Here is a 19468-nt window from a genome sequence, read left to right on the forward strand (position 1 = left end):
GAGAACTGCATGTGTTAAGGTATAAAGTATTCATATTAAAAGTCTAAAGCATGGGCCTGGTGCAGTAGCCTAACGGCTAAGGCCCAAACCTTGCATACATCAGGGATCCCATATGGTATTGGTTCTAAACCCAATGGTCCTGTTTTCCACCCAGCTCCCTGCTTGTGGTGTGGGAAAGTAGTCAAGGACAGCCAAAAGCATGGGGACCCAGCACCAGCACGGGAGACCAGAAGAAGGTCCCGGCTCCTGGGTTCAGATCAGCTCAACTCCGGCTGTTGCGAACCCTTGGGCAGTGAACAGAAGATCTTTCTGTATTATATTTCCGGCTTTCCAAATCTTTAAAAAAAGATTTATTTATTTATTGGAAAGTCAGATATACAGAGAGGAGAGACAGAGAGGAAGATCTTCCGTCCAATGATTCACTCCCCAAGTGAGCGCAACAGCCGATGCTATGCTGATCCAAAGCCAGGAGCCAGGAACTTCTTCTGGGTATCCAACACGGGTGCAGGGTCCCAAAGCTTTGGGCCAGCTCAACTGCTTTCCCGGGCCACAAGCAGGGAGCTAGATGGGAAGTGGAGCTGCCGGGATTAGAACTGGTGCCATATGGGATCCCAGCTCCTTCAAGGCGAGGATTTTCAGCCGCTAGGCCACACCACCGGGCCAAAAAATAAATAAATCTTAAACAGCAAGTCCAACGTATATTGGTTTTTGATATCATGGCTATTAACAGTAGGGCACCTGCTAATATTTGACATTAAATGAACTTGTAAGCCTATTTTATTTACTGAATTTTTATTTTACATCAGAAAACACAGTCCATGATTTGAAAAATTTGATTTTAGTGGTGTCTTAAATTGACAATTACGTATAAGGTGATAAGGTTGTATTCTAATAACGAGTATGAGGAATAACTTGACTAATCTGGAATTTTGGCTCTATTACCTAAGTATTTGAAAAATCTGAAAATAATATCTGAGAATCACTTCATCTATAACTGAGTTAATCATTGTTGCCCTCCTTACTGCTACATTTAAAAAAATATGTATTTACTTACTTGTTAGCTCTGGAAATTATATTTGTTATAGAGTATTTATTTACTTGCTAGTTACCGCTGGTCCTAGCTCTCCCCTGGGACAGAAACACACATGAAGAATGGGAACCAGGGCTCAGCGACACAGCTCAGTGCCGTGGGATGGAAGCCATGGAGTGCGGGAAGCCATGGAGTGCGCAGTGTTTATGTGCTAGCCTCGTGGTGTGAGCCCGGCTCTACCGCGGGCTGACTCAGCGAGGTGTGTCCCCTCCCCAGCACTCCTGCAGCGAAGCCACGGGTGTACGCATTTATGTCGATGGCTCCTGCATGAAGGCCTTCACTGTTGAAGGATGGCAAGGCATTTGACTTACACTTTTTCCAGTCCTGAAAAGCTTCCACAGCTTTTGGGAAATTCACATTATCCTCACGACTATGTCTCCGGGTGACCGACAGGTGCTGGCAGATTCATTGTCAATGGACTGACTACTAGCGCCTTCTAACTTTCTACAATGCTGAATCAACAGCCAACTGCAACTTGTGTAAACAGGTGGGGCCAATCTTCAGAGGATCAACTTCTAGGCGGTTGGAGCCTTCCATCAAACATGGGAGCCACTGGCAGTGTCGCAGTCCAAATATGTGCCCGGTCTCGTGGATCACGGTCTTACAGGATCAAAGCAACAAAACGTTAGTAACTTCAGCAATATAATAGTTATCAAAAATTAAATAGTCATTGGAAGACTTTTTTGTGGAGCTTCTACACTTTGCCTTTGTAGTGTGAGCTGTAAGACTCCCAGCTACACTTGGAGAAGCTGAATATTCGCCAAACCATCTTTCAGAGACCTGTTTCTCTGAAGAGTATGTTTCTGTAAGGATCACGGAAAAACTGCTCAACATCTTGGGGTACCTCAGGAGGTGAGGTGATCCAGTCTGACTGGGAATGCAAGGTTATATAGGTCCAAAGAGGTCACCGGTGGACCGGAAGGCTTCATCCATCAGACTCCGCTCCGCGGCATCGGACTTACACTGAGCCGCGAGCACGGATTCTTGAAGAGCTGTTTTTTAAGGTCGGCTCAGTGTTGGAGCATCTGCATGGTGACAGTCCGCCAATCACATCGTGTTCTTAGGCACAGCTGTCATCTTTCCCTTTTCAATGGGTTAATCATACTCCACCTGGAGACTTAATAAAGGAGGGAGACTCCCCTTCAAATGCTCACCTTACAAAGGCAGACATGCCCGGAAAATGTTACAGGGGGTGCCATCGGTCCCACATGGCTCGGCACCCACTGGCCTCCTGAGGCGGTTCCCCGCTGCTGCATTTTTATAGAGACAACTATCATCAATTTTTTTTTTATGGGAAACTAGCAGTCAGCAAGTCAGGTGGGATGTTCCGGAGTTTGCTAAGAATGTGCTCCTTTCCTCGCTTGCAATGGTAAGCTATGTGATGATTTGCAAGAGGAGAAAATGATCAAGTCCTATCTATCAGTGTTCACATGTGGCATGCTTGCACAGATGTTTAGTTTTTGTGCCACAATGTTGGCCCCATGAGCATGGGTCTTAAAAAAGAGGTCTAATTTGATTGTGTAGTGTTGAGATTTATCAGAATATAAGAGATCAATAAAAGAATCAAAGTAGAAATTTCCATATTTGCTCCAGTTTCCATTTTAGGATGTATTGTGTAGTATGTGTAGACAGTTTTTTTAAGGTAAGTTTATCTTTTAATTCCATTCTCTATGGAGTTTTTGAAGTAGACATATGTTCTTTTTACTACAACATGCATATTCGCCTTACTAAAAATCACAAGTAACTCAAAAAAGGATTATAAAACTAACATATGATCCCATGATTATTTTTGTATATGTCTCTTATATTTTATCAGGAAAGTTAAAACTTATAATTTTAATTAAAACAGACTGATCTACGTAATATTTTATAACACTTTTTCTCAAACCATGTGTTATTAGCATTTGTAATGTCACTGTTTTTGCAACATAATTTTTTATCTTTCCACAAAGCAAGACAAATCTGTTGATGACAAATACAATGAAACTAAGAGAAAATATACTAGTCTATAATTCCAATTTGAAAAAGAGAAGCTTTCAAAGCACTAACTAGATATGTGTTTTGGGATATGTTCTTTCTCTCTGCGCCGTAGTGTTGACAGGCTTGGACTAGCGGATCTGTAAAAATCTCTTAAAGCTCTATCATTTACATTCTGTCCTATTTTTATCCATTTCTATTTTAAGACACAAAATGGTGACATTCTAGTAAATTCAATATGTGGCAAATACATGCATCTACTTACTCTCAGAAGAAAACTGGGGCAGAGACTATTGAGTGGACAACTGAGTTCTTAGTAGGACGAGCGCCAGGGCTGGAGACAGAACCCAAATATCTGTCTCCAGATTGTGGTGTTCTCAGCTACTCAGCAGAACCTTACTGGTCACTCCACCCTGCCCCTGTGAAACACTGACTTACCCAGTTTGAACCTCTGAGGCTTTTGAGGTTTCAACATTACTAAACTTTATGGGCAAATGCCTGCTTCCCAATCCCAATGCGGCTTCCTTCTCGCCATCCTTTCTTTCCAGGACAAGACTCCAGCTCAGCACTGGCAGTAAACCTCTGCATTCTGAACCCAGGAATCATGTCTTGCTTTGTTGTCAGCACCCGTTTTAATCTTTGATGACTATTCCATTGGAGTGCTCTGCTGAGGCTTATTCCAATACTGAATTCATTTTGATTTTTCTCTTGTAGACAGTTTCTGTCACAGTGTAATTTGTTTGGGGGCACTCTGGAGTCTATGATTATGGACTACCATTACGTTAGTCGATGCAAAGTGTAGTACTTGCCAATGTTTCTCTTTTGTGGCATATTTTAAAAGTTAAGTTTTACTAAATTTTCATAAATGTATGCTACCAATGTATAATCAACATCAAAGAAGGAGAAAATGTTTCATGGACGTCATGATGAATGCATGAACTTTGAGATATCTGGTATTATTGCCATTTATACTAATAAGGAAAATGGAAAGATGTCAAAATTATAAAATGAATAAGTCTATTGATGCCTTAATTGCTTGCTATCATGAATATATTCAGATAACTATAATCTTCCTGGATTTTAGAGGGAAAACAAATATACAAAGCAGCGTATATTTTGGATATTTTCTTTGTTTTTACATACCTGCTATGTGTTTATAAATAAGCTGGCAGTTGTGTATCTACTTTTTAGCAAAAATTTTAAGTCTTTCTTAAGAGTCAGATCATGCTTACTCTCAATAAAGAATTTCTCTTCAAGTATGTGGTGATGGATATTCATAGAGTCATGGAAGTATAGCTGTTTTCCTTTTAAAAAGTATGAGAAAAAGTTTGATATTTATTTCCTTGAGGAAATTCTTTTTTTAAGATTCACTGATTTTTACTGGAAAGGAAGATTTACAGAGAGAAGGAGAAACAGAGAGAAAGGTTTTCTATCTGCTGGTTCATTCCTCAAGTGGCCACAATGGCTGGAGCTGAGCCTATCTGAATCCAGGGGTTAGTAGCGTCTTCCAGGTCTCTCAAGTGGGTGCAAGATCCTGAGGCTTTAGGCCATCCTCTACTGCTTTCCCAGGCCACAAGCAGGGAGCTGGAGAAGAAGTGAAACAGCCAGGTCTTGCAATGTCCAGTGGGTGCTGCATCCTAGCCCAATCCTGCTCTTGCCTGACCAAAGGTGTAATGCCTACACACATACCTACAATGGGTACTACAGCCTTACCCATCCCCATCTTCCCACATCCTCAGCTCATGCATTCACCAGTGAAAGCTGCAGCCCCGTGGAGAGTGCTCAGATTTTCCCTACCAGGCCCATTCCCAGACTCAGGTCTTGCATGTACTGGTGGGTGATTTGACCCAGCCTGGCATGGTCTACCTGTAGTCTCAGCTTTTGCTGGAGGTGTCACAGCCTAGCCCAGCTGAGTATGGCCAACACCCTATCTTGGCTCTCATGAAGGTCAGAGAGTGCTGAGGGTGTTGCATATTTTCCGTTCCTGTCCCGTCCCTAGCCCTACAGGTTAGAAGGGGAGTTTTCCAATGTGCCCTACTAGATCTGCTCCCAGAAAAAGAACTCAAATGTACATTTATGTGCTGTGGTACAGACTGATGTGACTGGTACTCAGTCTTGGCACTAAGAAGCAGGAATTGTGGCATAGCCTGACTGGCCCACACCCATTCCAGCTCTCACCAATGGGTCCTACAACCTCACCCTGCCTGGGACACCCTCAGAGCTGGTGCAAATGTGATCTGGTGGGTACCATAGTCTAGCACAGCCTCTCCCAGAGCCATTCTGGATCTCACAATCAGTAGGCACTGGAACCTAGCCATGCATTCCAATGACAAGTGTTGCAGGCATGCCCAACCTAATCAGTGCACAGTCCCAGCTCTCACATTCACCAGTGGGAGCCACAGCCTAACAAGGGAGTCACCAGTGTTCCCCTGCCAGTTCCATTCTCAGCCAGCTCTTGTGCATGCTGGCAGGTGTTTACATCATGCCTGTTTTGGAAGAGTCATAGAATAGTGGCTTTTCTCCCAGGTATGTAATACTTACCTAGGTAAAAGGCAACCTAGGTTGTTGCTTACAGATGGTTTAACATAAATTAAAATTTAAAAATATAAGAGCATTTGTAAAAGGTGTTTACAAATTGATTGTGAAAAAAGACAAATGAAGACCTACGAGAAAAAATATGCAGATGAAAACAAACTCAAGATAAAGGGAAAGGCTTTACATGAAAATAGATGGTTTTGGATAAGTGGGGCTAGTGATAAATGTTTAGTAGTTATTTTTGGTCAATTGACAAAGCAGAAAAAAATTGATCTCAATTTTATTTCAGTTTGGGTAAAAATATAATGTGATTTGGAATAATATACAAATATTAAAAGAAAACATATCATTCTAGTTACATGATACAAAAAACACGAAACAAAAAGACATTTTTGATAAATTTGTATATATGTAAATTGGTGGTTTGTATATTAGTGGTTTGGACAAGAGTATAACAATAATTTAGGAGAAATAACTGCAAAAGGATTAATATTCAGAGTACATAAATTTCTTCCTCAAATTAAAAGAAAAAGATAAACAATGCAACAGGGAGAAATAAGAACAAATGGTAAATATAAGCACTTTGTAGAAAAAGAATTGCTTGACCAACACAGTATGAACTTTTCAGACTTTTCAAGAATTAGATGAATTTTTTCCCATCACACTGATAAAACTAACTTTGGCAGGGAAGCTGTGTTGAGAACGTACAGCATGGCAGACTCACATAATAATATTTTGATGTAATGTAGTAAAGTCAAGTTAAGGAAAATTTGGTAATGTTCAAGAAGTTCAATGTGATCTGGCAAAATTCTATTAAGAGACACCAAAACATGTCCATGTAGAATGTTCATAAAAGTCTACAAAATTTGAAATAATAGCCAAACATTAGAGTAAAAATCAGTCTAACAAGAAGAGAAAAATAAATTGACATGGAAGTACATGAGGTTTTACACTTTTGGGAGCAGTTAAAGGAGTGAAATCAAAGAGGATGAACTTCACTAACATAATTCAAGCAAAACGAAAGAAGGTGATGAATAACACATAAAGATATACCCATACAATACTGTAAATATCACATGGTATATAGCTGCATTTGGATAAAGGACAGAAAGGCAAACATAAATAAATCACAAACACTAAGTCATCAATGTTTTCTATAGAAGAATAGGAAGAGGCAATGCTAATCAGGAGACAAACTGTAATGCTTACCTCTAATTAGGTACCCCAAATTAAGTTTTCATTACATTATTCATTGTTCCATTTTAAAAGTTAATCATATTGGGCCCGGCGGCATGGCCTAGCGTCTAAAGTCCTCGCCTTGAACGTCCCGGGATCCCATATGAGCGCTGGTTCTAATCCCGGCGGCCCCGCTTCTCATCCAGCTCCCTGCTTATGGCCCGGGAAAGCAGTAGAGGACAGCCCAAAAGCTTTGGGACCCTGCACCCGTGTGGAAGACCCGGAAGAGGTTCCTGGTTTCTGGCTTCAGATCGGCACAGCACCGGCCAGCACCGGCCATCGCGGCTCATTTGGGGAGTGAATCATTGGATGGAAGATCTTCCTCTCTGTCTCTCCTCTGTGTATATCTGACTTTGTAATAAAAATGAATAAATCTTTAAAAAAAAGTTAATCATATTGTAAATACAATAAAACAATTAAAATTTGCTGTTAAATTTGTCCTGTGTGTGTGTGTTAATCATCATTTGGTTTTCTCAATTTTGATGTTTTTGCAACCTTGTTGAGTTAGCAGATTGACCTGTCCCAGAATGAGATAGTCATAACGCATCCAGGAATAAGTCTTTCAAATGAAAACTGATTAACTCATAATTCACATCCCAATCAACCCCTTTTGTTGGGATCTCATAATCTGGGCCACTATTTACCTTCCTTTATGACTCCAGCGTCAGGTGGCACACGACCAGGGGCTCCTCCTAAGCCACAGAACCCTATGACATTATTAGTATTAGCTAGTCCTAAGCCTTCTTGTCCTGCCCCTTCTACTCCTCATATTGGAAAAGCCAAGATCCTTGACCACAATTATCTTCTTTTATTCTAGCACCTGACTGGCTCCAGTGCTGGTTATGCCTTGTGGTATTTCCCCCGTGATATGGGATTGCCCTTCTCATGGGATTTGTTAGTACAACAACATGTGTTTTCAATGACAGTTCATTGTCTCTACCATTCCTCATTCTTTTTTATCTAAAAAAAGTAACCTGGCTGATTCAGATAACCAGTCAGATTCTGTCTTACACAAAAATAAATAAATAAATTCTACAAATAGAATTTGATGGTGATCTTTTCATCAAATCCCCTTAACGCAGTTAATGGATAAGAAGCTGCACATTTAAAGTTACCTATTCTCTTTTCAAGCAATTATCTTGGTTGATTTCATTTTAATCAACCACAGATTTAATCATCTACACCATTTTTCAAGCACTTAATTTTTATGGTCAAATTCCCTAATTTGTAATAAACTCATGCTTAATTCCATATTTAAAAGTGTTTCACTACCAGAATTGTTTTGACATCTATTAGGTAACTACTCTCTATGAAAAATAGAGACAAAAAAAACCACAATTCACTTTCCTCTGTTGTATTATTTATTTGCTTAAATTTTTTTAGTTTTCCCAAATAATATTGAAAAATATATGTGTGCAAACATAAATTTGGATGACTTAATTTCCAATATGACAAATACAAATGGACAATGTGATGTCCTTTCTACACTTTGCACAGTAGGCATCCTTAATAAACCTGTTCACAGTTGAAGAAGTGAATTTTATAATGTATGAACTGTGACTATGAGGGAGGCTTACATTTAAAAACTTTAATATTAAATATTAGATATTTTCTATGCATATTCTCTATTTATCTAATTTATCTATCTATCTGGTCAGACTTCACACCACAGTAGGCAAAGCATTCCAATCCACACATACAGTAACAGCTTTAGATAGAATGAGGTTAAATTGCTGAAGGAAAGATAAATAAATTGACAGGTAGATAGACTGACTTCTCCATTAGGAGATAAGTAAAAGTGCAATGAGTTTGGATCTCAAATATAAAAAAAAAATGCTGGACAATCTCTTTTAAGAATGAAAATAAAAGAATTTCAAGTGCTTGTGTGATACAGCCTCTGTTCATTGAAGGAGGGAGAATCTATAGAATTGACCATATAACAGCAACAAAACAGAGACATTTGCACTGTGGCAGATGTTGGTTGACCAGATCTGAGTATCCATGTGCATAGGCCCCAGGCAGACAGGCAGGACATGGGGCTGGGGAGGGAACTGACCAGGTAACTATAATTATCAGTGTGTGCAAAGGCTGATACAGGTGACAGGCAGAACCAGATCCTGTATGGGATGACACATGCAAGAGTCAGGTCTGGAATTACTCTAGCTTAGGTTTCTTGGGGGATTTCCAACTGGACCATGAGATGCAGAACTCCAGCTACAGGGAAAATCATGGAATTTGTGGTCCGACCTTAAAAGGCATGTATTAGAATGGTGCCTTGTCAATTGTTCATGCCTGTGCAGAATACCCAGGTGCATAGGGGGACATTGATGGCCACCTCATTAGATCATCACATCAGTGCCATGTCAGAAGATGGAGATCAGAGCAGGTTGGACAGCTCTCCTGGTCAAACTTTGGCAGGGAGCGTCTGAATGAGTTGACACACTAGAGTGGACTGTGTCAGTCAGTGGACCTTGAAAAGATTTTCCAAAATCTTGGAGCAATGATGTCAAAAGCATCTCAAAACTACTCAAACCATTGAAACAATACCCTTGGAACATTCTTATTTGCATTGGGTTTCTAAGATGACATCACATGGGCATCCCCTATTTTTCTTGGTACTGATGTAGTTTGGCAGCTTGGAGCAGCCCCCCAACCACCTCGCTTTCTACCTCCTCCCAATTCTGGAGAAAAGAGAAGAAAATAAAAATTGGAAACATCAATCCCACCCATCGTCCTTCTTGCCTTAACCTTCCTCACCTTAACCAGTGATGCTCATGGGCATGCATCCTTGTCAACTACAACATCAGAAATGAAATTAATTTGAAAAAGGACAAGGGAACAAAGAAAAAAGGAAAACGATAATGGAGTAGGAAGATCCAAGTTATTTCAGGATATTCTCTTATCGATAAATTCAAATGGTCAATACATTTACATATCATTTACTTTCTGCTTATAAGAGCAAATGGATGGCAAAGAAACAAAGCTTAAATTTACTAAAAAAAAACTATGATTTTTTTCCTCTAAAATTTAAATTTAGAGATAATAAATGTACATTTGTGGGGTACACTATGTATTCCTTGCACATTAATCAGTTCAAAGTTTGGGGTCAGCCATCATCTCCAACAGTTATTATTTTTTGAGTAAAATGAATGTTAAAAGTCTCTTCTTGCTATTTTGACTTATATAACACAAGATTGTTTAGCTGTAATCATGTTTTTATCTAAACCACAAGTTATGTCGCCTACCTATTGTGCTTTTGTACCCACTAACCAATCTCTCTTAATCTCCTTTGTCACTCATGTTCTGCAACCTCTTGAGATCAAATTCCATTCACACTTCTATAACTTCTACCAACTGTGAAACTCTTAATGTGAATTTTCCATTACACATTTCTCAAAAGTTCACCTACCTGTCAACATAGATGACACGATGTCTTCTCAGAGAGTAAGATCAGAGAGTAAGCTCGTCTGCAATTCATTCTGGCTTCTCCACTGACCACTGAGAGCTATCCTTGAAGAAAGTAGGCATAACATTCAGTGAAGTCCATGGTTGTTTTTCAGTATGTATTTGTTGAGACATTATCTCAGTTAACTTACACTCCTTCTTCTGAACTTTCTTTCCAGTGAAAAAAGCATTTAACTTAAATTGTGCACTTGAGCAATCTGTTTAAAAAATATCTATGATTTTAAGCATCCTACCTAACATTTAAATGATTTTAAATGTTTGCTGAATCATGAGGATGTAATACAGATGGGCTAAATCATGTGGAGATCTGTTATAAAGCATTATAGGAGTATCTGGATAAAGATTTTTCTCAATGAATGAGAAATGTTAGTAAAAGAGAGCAAAAGTAAATAATATCCATGTATTTAGTTCCTGCATAATTTTAAGCAAGCGTTTCAATTCTCAGAACTTAAAATTTAAAGGTTTATTTATTTTTTTGAAAAACAGCAATACAGAGTGATAGGAGATACAGAGATCTACCTCCACTGATTCATTCTTCAAATAGCTGTGATGGTCAAGATTGGGGCTAATAGAAACCAGGAGCTAAGAGCATTGTCTGAGTCTCCTATGCGGGTGCTTGGGCCCAGGTACTTCAACCATCCTTTGCTGTTTTCCCAAGTACTTAAACAGTGAGCTGAATCAGAAATTTATCAGCTAGGAACCATCCTGATATTCATGTGGGATGCTAGCATTAACCTGCTGTGCCACAACACCAGCCCAACTCTCATAATTTTGAGTTACATGTTAATTAAAGGCACATAACTGTTCACACTGTTGAGATTTTAATATTGGAGTAACACATTAAATTCTTTCCATATCTATTCATTGTGTTTGAATAAAGATATTAGTGTCCATGTGGTTAAAAAAGGAACCTAGGGAATATAAACAGAGATGAACAGTACCTTTATTAAATATTAATTTGTGATGAATGCTGAATGGTAAAATATTGAAAGCTTTCTGGGAATATGTTTAAAGGAAATGAAATACACATAAGAGAGAGTGACCTGTAATCCTATATTTACAGCAGCATAATCCGAAGTAGTGAAAGTATGGAAACAACCTAGATGGAAGGGATGGAAAGGAGAGGGAGGGAGAAAGAGGAAATCACCATATTCTCAGAATTGTATGAAATACATTTATTCTCTTTTATTCATATCAAATTCACATGAATAAAAATAAACCATTTAAATTGATAAATGCTTCGATCCATAGAATCTAACACAAGGATATCTTTGTCTTCGGTCATTGGCATGATTACTGGATTTAATGCTTAAAGGTCACATTGATTACTTTTTATCTTATTGGTGACAATAATTCTGGCTAAAATAACAATACTACCTAAAACTTGCTCACATTTTTTTTTAGGTTCATAAATTACCTTTTTCTATTTGTGTTAAGTTACCCTCAATATGCTGTCATGAGAAAGATCAGGAAAATATTCCTATCTACTAATATTAAAGAACGTTCCCATGCTACAGAGGAAGCAAGTTTCTGTATTTAATGCTACTGTGCTTTGCAGTATCCCAAACTGTTCCTGGGAAAACAAAAGGAGAGGTTCTACAAATACCACACTGACACATGACCTGTCAATTCCTATAAACAGGAACAGTTTACAGAAAGCTGTTGGAAACTGAAAAGACACAATTCCTCTTCGAAGAAATATGCATGTAATTATAAAACAAATTGCATTCTTGTTTCAAATCTGATTAGTACATGGAAATTATTTTATTGCTTCAGAATAATGTCAGCTAAAGCAGGAGAGATGAGATGAGATGAAAAAGTTTTCCTGTTGGAATAAAAGTCAGACTAATTGATCATAGAACAATTAATTATGTCCTCTTCTCCCTTTGAGATGACCTCTTATTTAAATGAAGCTGATGGAACTTGGCCATGACTTCATTTTGTAAAATACTTTGATGAGCAGCAGACAGCCTGGGAGAGGACATAGCCACTGCATTATAGCCATTAACTGTGTAGCTTTATTCTGCTAAGGGTAGGGAAGTTTATCATATGTGAGGGCAATTCAAGTATGATTTTTTAAATACGTTAAGATTCATGATACATTTTTATCTTTAAATTGTCAAAGATATTCCTTATTAACACTCCGCAACTTGAAAATCTGATGTTTTGTAAATAAATGTCATTGTTTCCTTGAGTTCCATTAAAGTCATTGTGCAACTAAAATTGACAGGGGCTTTCCTTTCGTGTTTTAAAATTTTCTGTGAATATTCTTGCATCTGAAGAATACCTATCCACATAAATATAAAAACAAATTTAAGTGTCTAGTGTTGGTGAATAAAGATTATATAATGGCATATTATCTGCTACATATTACTGATTTTAAAAATATCTATTTTTATTTGAAAGGCAGATTTATACGGAGAATAACAGGCAGAGAAAGATCTTCTAGCAACTGGTTCACTCCCCAAATGACCAGTCAAGCTGACCTGATTAAGATTCAAAGCCAGGAGCCAGGAGTTTCCGGGTCTCCCATGTGCTTGCAAGGGCCTAAGGACTTGAGCCTTTCTCTCCTGGTTTCCCAGTCCATAAGCAGAGAGCTGGATGTGAGGTGGGCCAGCCAGGACCCCGACTGGTGCCCGTATGGGATACTCCTCCTTGCAGGTGGAGGATTAGTTTATGGAACCCCTGCACCACCCCCACAAATCTTAAGAATTTTTAATGTGAGAGATGTCAATAGATGGTATAGTTTCATACAGCAGTCATGTTATAAATGTTTATAGTGTAATATACAAGAAACAAAACAAAAATTCAGAATAATTTTCTCAAATATATCATGTATTATGAATACAAGAACATTCTGATGTTTACTTCTTCATGTACTTTTGATTTTAATTGTGTGAGTTTGCAAATGTGATATTAGAATGGTTCTTTGTTTCTTGCCACTTTTTGTTAAGAATTTCAACAGATTCTCATTAGAAGGATAAGTGAGAAATAATTCAAAGGATACTAAGAGCTTCTCAATTTGGCTTTTTGATAAAAATGAGTAATTTAAAATCTGAGAAAAAGCTCACATTATCTTTATTATTTTGTATTTTTCTTTTAACTTTACTAAATATATGAGAGCTCAAAGATTTTACAGGTATAGCTGTCTGGCTTATTTATTATCTTTTAAAATGATTTACTTATTTTTATTTGAAAGAGTGAGAGAGAGGAAAGGAGAGACAAAGAGAAACAGATCGTCCATCTTTTGGAACTGGGCTGATCTGAAACCAGTTGTCAGACTCTTCCTCTGAGACTCCAAGATGGACACAGAGTCCCAAAGACTCAGGTTCTCTTCTGCTAACTACACAGGCCACTAGCAGGAAGCTGGCTCGGAAGTGGAGCCATGGGAACTTGAACCAGAGCACATACAGGCTGTTGACACCACTGGTAAAGGTTTATCAGGCAATGCCATAGCATGGATCCCTGGGTTGTTTGTTTTAAGAATGGACTTTTCCTGGTGCAGTGGCTTCATCCTCATTTTGCATAAGCAGAGATCCCATATAGGTGGCAAGTTCTAATCGCAGCTCTTCCATTTCCCATCCAGCTCCATGCCTGTGGCATGGGAAAGCAGTAGAGCATGACCCACAGCCTTGGGACTCTGTGCCCCTGTGAGAGACCCAGAAGAAGCTCCTGGCTTGAAATCAGCTCAGCCACAGCCATTGTGGCCGCTTAGGGAGTGAAGCAGCAGAAGGAAGATCTCCCTCTCTCTATCTGCTTCCATCTGTATATCTGCCTTTCCAATAACAATAAATAAATAAATAAATAAATAAATAAATCTTATAAGAATGAATGTACTATAAAAAACATTTATGCTTTAAAAAAAATCTTAAATTATTAAAACTTACAAAATACATTCCTAGGAAATTAGGTAGATTTTTGTGCATGTAGAAAAAAATTCAAAAGGCATGTGAAATTACATAGTTCATTTCTCATATATATGGGGATATGAAAAAAAATGTAGTTACAAGCTGCCTGATTTACCAGAACTCCTCAAACTGGGACAAGTGAGAGTCTCATGTTTGCTTCTAATTCAGATAAGTCATTTCCTTTAATCAACCAGTCTTCAAATAGTCCAGTCTTTGTTATGCTTGTAATATAAGACAATCATACATTCTCTTTTACACTTTATGTTCTCTGTACTGTAAGAAAATGTCCTTAGCAAGAAAAGGAAGGAAGGAAGGAAGGAAGGAAGGAAAGAAGAAAGGAAGAAAGAAAGAAAGACAGAAAGAAAGAAAGAAAGAGAAAACTTCTTTCCCTTTCAAAGATCAAATTCATAACTAAAAGTGAAATTTTGTATAGATGATTTGAGACAGAGGTACATACCACAATTCAATTCGTCTTTTTCTGGTCTTTGATTTTGAAAGTCTGCACAGGAATCATCAGTTTATTGCCAGATTAGAGAAGTTCAATAAAGACGAACTGGGTCCTTGTCTTTGATAGAGGTAACTGGTAAAAAGAAAGAAAACTCCATCAGCTATTTCTCTGGCTCTTTTAAAAATTATTTCATTCTATTTATTAGTGGCTGAATTTGCTAGTAACCTCAGAAATGATTTTGTCTTACAAATCTTCCTTAATAGGATATTTGCAGTGTGCCTGAATCACTACAGGGTTTTTCCCCCTCATTTCTCTTTTGAAGACTATTGAATTACTTGCAAGACTTGTGGAAATGATTACATAACTACATTTATCTAAGGAAATGTATTTGGATAGTTCATCTGAAATTAAGAGTAATAAATCCAATATACCACATATTCTTTGTTTCACACACTTTTATTTATTGCCATTCAAAAATAATTGCATAGAACCAATCATGTTCATTCTAATGGAAATCACATGATCCTTGCCCTGTACAGTTTCACATGGTACAAAGAATGAGGAAATTTGTAAAACAGTGAAATAATCAGAATGAATTTCCAAGGGAGGGAGGGCGATATCCTGATTCTGTTAAAATCAGAATGATATGGAATAAGATACGGTAAAATACATATTTTAGCATTGCTTTTAAATGAATAATAAAAACTTAATAGTATCATAACAGTTTATAAATGACAACTTATTTATAAAATTATTAATGTATAATAACATTCAAATGAGATAATAAAATCTGAACATGGTGCTTATCATTGGAATGGCAAGATTTTAGTTTGAACAAGGACTTTTCTGACAGTGAATATTGTAGGAAAACAGAAACATGACTTTCAGTTAGCTCTACTTAGAGGGTTCAATGCAAATGCAAGGGTCTTAGGTGCAATCAGTAAATCAACTCTGCTCTACATCTTGCAATTAGTGAGAGGTCAACAGTAATTTATATTTGATATATACATAAGAAAGGACACATAAAAAACGATACCTCGAGCTATAAATTAAATATATTCTAGGACATCACATTCACGTTAACAGACCCTTATACAAAGTCAATATAACTTAATGTAGATGTACATTACAGGTACATTATATACCCCCAACTATAGGTAACTGCATAGGTTGCCTTGGACCTAGGCAAGTATTACACTGCTGAAAGAAAAGCCATAAAAGGCATCTTGGCCTAGTAATTGACATTTAAGTGTGACGGGCCCAGCAGATGACTCAATTGGCTAAATCCTTACCTTGTAAATGCCAAGATCCCATATGGGTTGATTTGTGTCTGGCTACTCTACTTCCCATCAGCCTGCTGCGTATGGCTTGGGAAAGTGGTGGAGGACAGCCCAAAGCCTTGGGACACTGCACTCACACGGGAAACTCGAAAGAAGTGACTGGCTACCTGGCATTGAGTCAGCTCATTTCCATTTGTGGTCATTTGGGAGTGGCTCTGTTGATGGAAGATCTTTCTCTGTCTCTCCTTCTCTCTGTAAATGCATTTCTGATAAAAATAAATTAATAAATTAAAAAATAAAAATAAATGAAGTGAAATGACTTTTTATTTAAGGGGATATATAATAACTGCAATGGAGACTATCCTATCCAGATGTGAGGATACAATGCAATCAATATGCATCTCTGCTTTCAGGCAAAGATGGACTTTCAATGAAACTGTTTACTATATATTGACAATAGGATGCTGGAGTCTCTGTTGTTGTCCATGCCCACAATGATGGATGTATGATTGTGCATGAAGAACTATACTATAGTAATCATACAGAGGAACTCAATGAGGGCGGAGGGAATTGGGGAGGAGATAAGGGAAATCCCACGATCTATGGAACTGTATCATAAAATGATAACAATAAAAAGAAGTAAAATAAAAACAATAAATTTAAAAATATAGATAATTGGGAAAGGCAAGGAACTCTGAGCTAAGATACTCCAGCCTCCAGGCATGTGTCCTGAAGATTATCTGGGAGAGTGGGTCTTGGGACTTGTTGGAGTGGGAGTTGCTGAGGACATATATTTGACAGGGAGGGAATGACTTCCTGGATCTTCCACAGATGAGGCCACTGCACTCACAGCTAGGTGAGGGAGCTGAGATGGGATGACTTAGGAAGCGTGGGGGGACTGGAGGGTATCTTTGGATCAGGCCAAGGCAGCCACGTATGTGAGAGACCTGGTTTAGGCTAAACAGAATTGCCTAAGCCTGCTGTTGCACTGAAAAAGCAGGACAGGACAGTATCTGCCCATGAATGTCAGAGTTTGGGGTGGGCTATATCAGCATGAAGTGTTACCACATGAAGTTAGGCCATAGCACACAGTAGAATATGAGATAACTGGATCTGTAGTCAGATTCTGTAAGGGAATTTTGGGCTTACCTCTGTGGGACTGCAGCACTTGCTGGTTTACACAGAGAGTTGGGGGCGGTGATAGGCTGAACCAGGCTGAACCACAAAATTCACCCGACAAGTAGCCACCTGACATGGGATCTGTGGCTAGAAGGAGGATGGTTGGTTTATGACTGAAGCATCCACCAGCATATGCAGGTACTGTTATTGAGAGTAGATAAGTAAGGTCACGGCTCCTAATGGCACAAATGAGATCTAGGCCTAGGAGAAGGCCCGTAGGGAGCTTGGGGAACTGGTAGGCTGCAGCTCCCAAAGGGGAGCAATAGAGTAGGGGACAGAGTAGGCCAGGAAGTCTGTAACATTTGTCAGCATTTGTGTGAGTTGGATCTGGGCACAGGCTAGACTTTCCAGGCTTCAGCTTTTGTTGGTGTGCAGGAGAGTCAGGACAGCACATGGACCATATCTGTCTGAGACTGCACTAGACAGCAACACCCATCAGTGAGAGCTGAGGATGTGGGTGGGCCATGGCAGGTTGGTTCTAAGCACCAAAGAGCAAACAAAAGTACCAGGCCTGGGAACGGGTCTGGTAGGGGAACCCTGGGGATTCCTCTGCTAACTTCCAAAAAGCCAGATGCGTGGGCAGACCAGAATATGGAATGCTGAAGTACCCATCAGCATGCTTGTGGGTCTAGAGGCGGCCAGACTGGCCTAGGTTCTAGCACCCTCTGGTGATCAAGAGTCAGAATAGTTGTGGGAAACCGAGGTAAGCCATGGCAGCTACCGAGTCACATGAGAGTTGGGATTGGGGAAGGTCAGACTGTGCCTGGTTGTAGCACCCATCAGTGAAAGCTGGAATGGTTGTGAAACAGTCCAGAGAGGCTGCAGTTCCTGCTGGTTAGTGTCAGCCATGTCATTCCGTGCAGAAACACTTGCTGGTGCATAAGAGATCCATTTCAGGTAGCAGGCCTGGTAGCAGAATGTGGGGAATTCTTCTGCTAGGCTTCAGCTCCCACTGGTGAAGGCAAAACCCAGGAGTGAGAGTGGGCTGCCCTAGGCTGGGTTGCAGCATCCACTGGCATATGTGTGAGCTGCGTCAGGGGGTGGAATAGGGAGGGTAAATCCATAGCACATACTTACATAAGTGAGAGCCATGGCAGGATGTAAGCCAGGATGGATTGGATCTCAATGCTCTCCAGTTCACATGAGGGCTGGAGGTGGACCAGGCTGGGCTAGGCTGCTGCAACCACCAGTGAGAGAGGGCACTGGGGGTTGGACAGGCTGAGCCAGCCTGTAGCAGCTGCTGATAAATGCTGAGATAGGGGAGGGCCATCTTAAGCTGGACCACATCACCAATTGTGAAACCTAAGACCCAGGGCCAGAGGTGGACTTGGTATGAGAACTTAAGGAATGCCCTTGCAGGTTCACTACTTCTACTGCAGAGCATGAAAATTTAACTGTGGGCTGCCATGTTGATCTAAGCCACAGAACTTGAGTGTGCATTAACGCCAGATGGGATATGGGCTGGGCTGAGCTAGGCTGTAGCAGAGGATGGCATGCACAAAAACTGGTGCTGAGAGGGCTGGGGTGGAATATTGGGAGGCACCCTGAGTAGCCAAGCAGGCCTGGCATTTGATGGTATGAGTGAGGACAGAGTGTGTGGAGCTGGGTGGGTCTGGACACAGTACCCATCAATTCACATGAGGTATGGGGTTGTGGTGGAACTGACCAGTCAGCTGTATCTGCTGATATGTGCATTCGCTGGTGTTGGTGATGGACCTAATCTAATCCTTCACTGGTTGGTGCATCCAAGAGTCATATCTGAGGTCATCCCCAGGTGAGGTTTTGGAGGGGATACCCCTACTGGAACACTAGACTCAGAGCTTTGACACAGCAGAATCACAGGATGTGTGGCCTAACTTTGAAGTATATTTATTGGGACTGGGCCTCCTTGGTTACTGATACCTGTGTGGCAGACAAGATGTCCAGATGCATACAGAGTAAATGATGGCCAGCTCTTCTGGGCCTGCAATGGACATCAGATGCCTCTTCAGAGGATGGAAAGCAGAGCAAGCTAGACAATTCTCCTGAAGAGCTTTGCAGTGTGTTCCCAGGTCTTTGGATGCACCAAGGTGGGCTTTATTAACCACTAGACCTTGGAAAGATTGTCTCAACCTTGTAGCAATGAAAGTAACAACTTCTCAGAACTATATATATAAAAAAAACCCAAGTAATGTCTTTGAAATATTCTTCCTCATGTCAGGGTCTCTAAGGTATTATCAAATGATTGTCCCCCATCTTTGGGTGGTGATATGCTTTGACAAAAAAGAATAGTCCCTCCAACTCTCCCCACGGGGACAGAGGAGAAGAAAAAAAAAAACCCTCAAATATTTTCCCCACCCACATTTCTTTG

General features: G+C 39.7%; 1 pseudogene; it reads right to left on the reverse strand.

Moving 5' to 3' along the window:
• Positions 1 to 1367: 1367 nt before the first annotated feature.
• On the reverse strand, positions 1368 to 3542 carry LOC121171095 (annotated as a pseudogene).
• Between the last annotated feature and the right edge of the window lie 15926 nt (positions 3543 to 19468).

This window comes from Ochotona curzoniae, unplaced genomic scaffold (genome assembly GCF_017591425.1).
Source record: "Ochotona curzoniae isolate NIBS_2020 unplaced genomic scaffold, NIBS_Ocur_1.0 scaffold_2587, whole genome shotgun sequence".
NCBI classification, from domain to species: Eukaryota; Metazoa; Chordata; class Mammalia; order Lagomorpha; family Ochotonidae; genus Ochotona; species Ochotona curzoniae.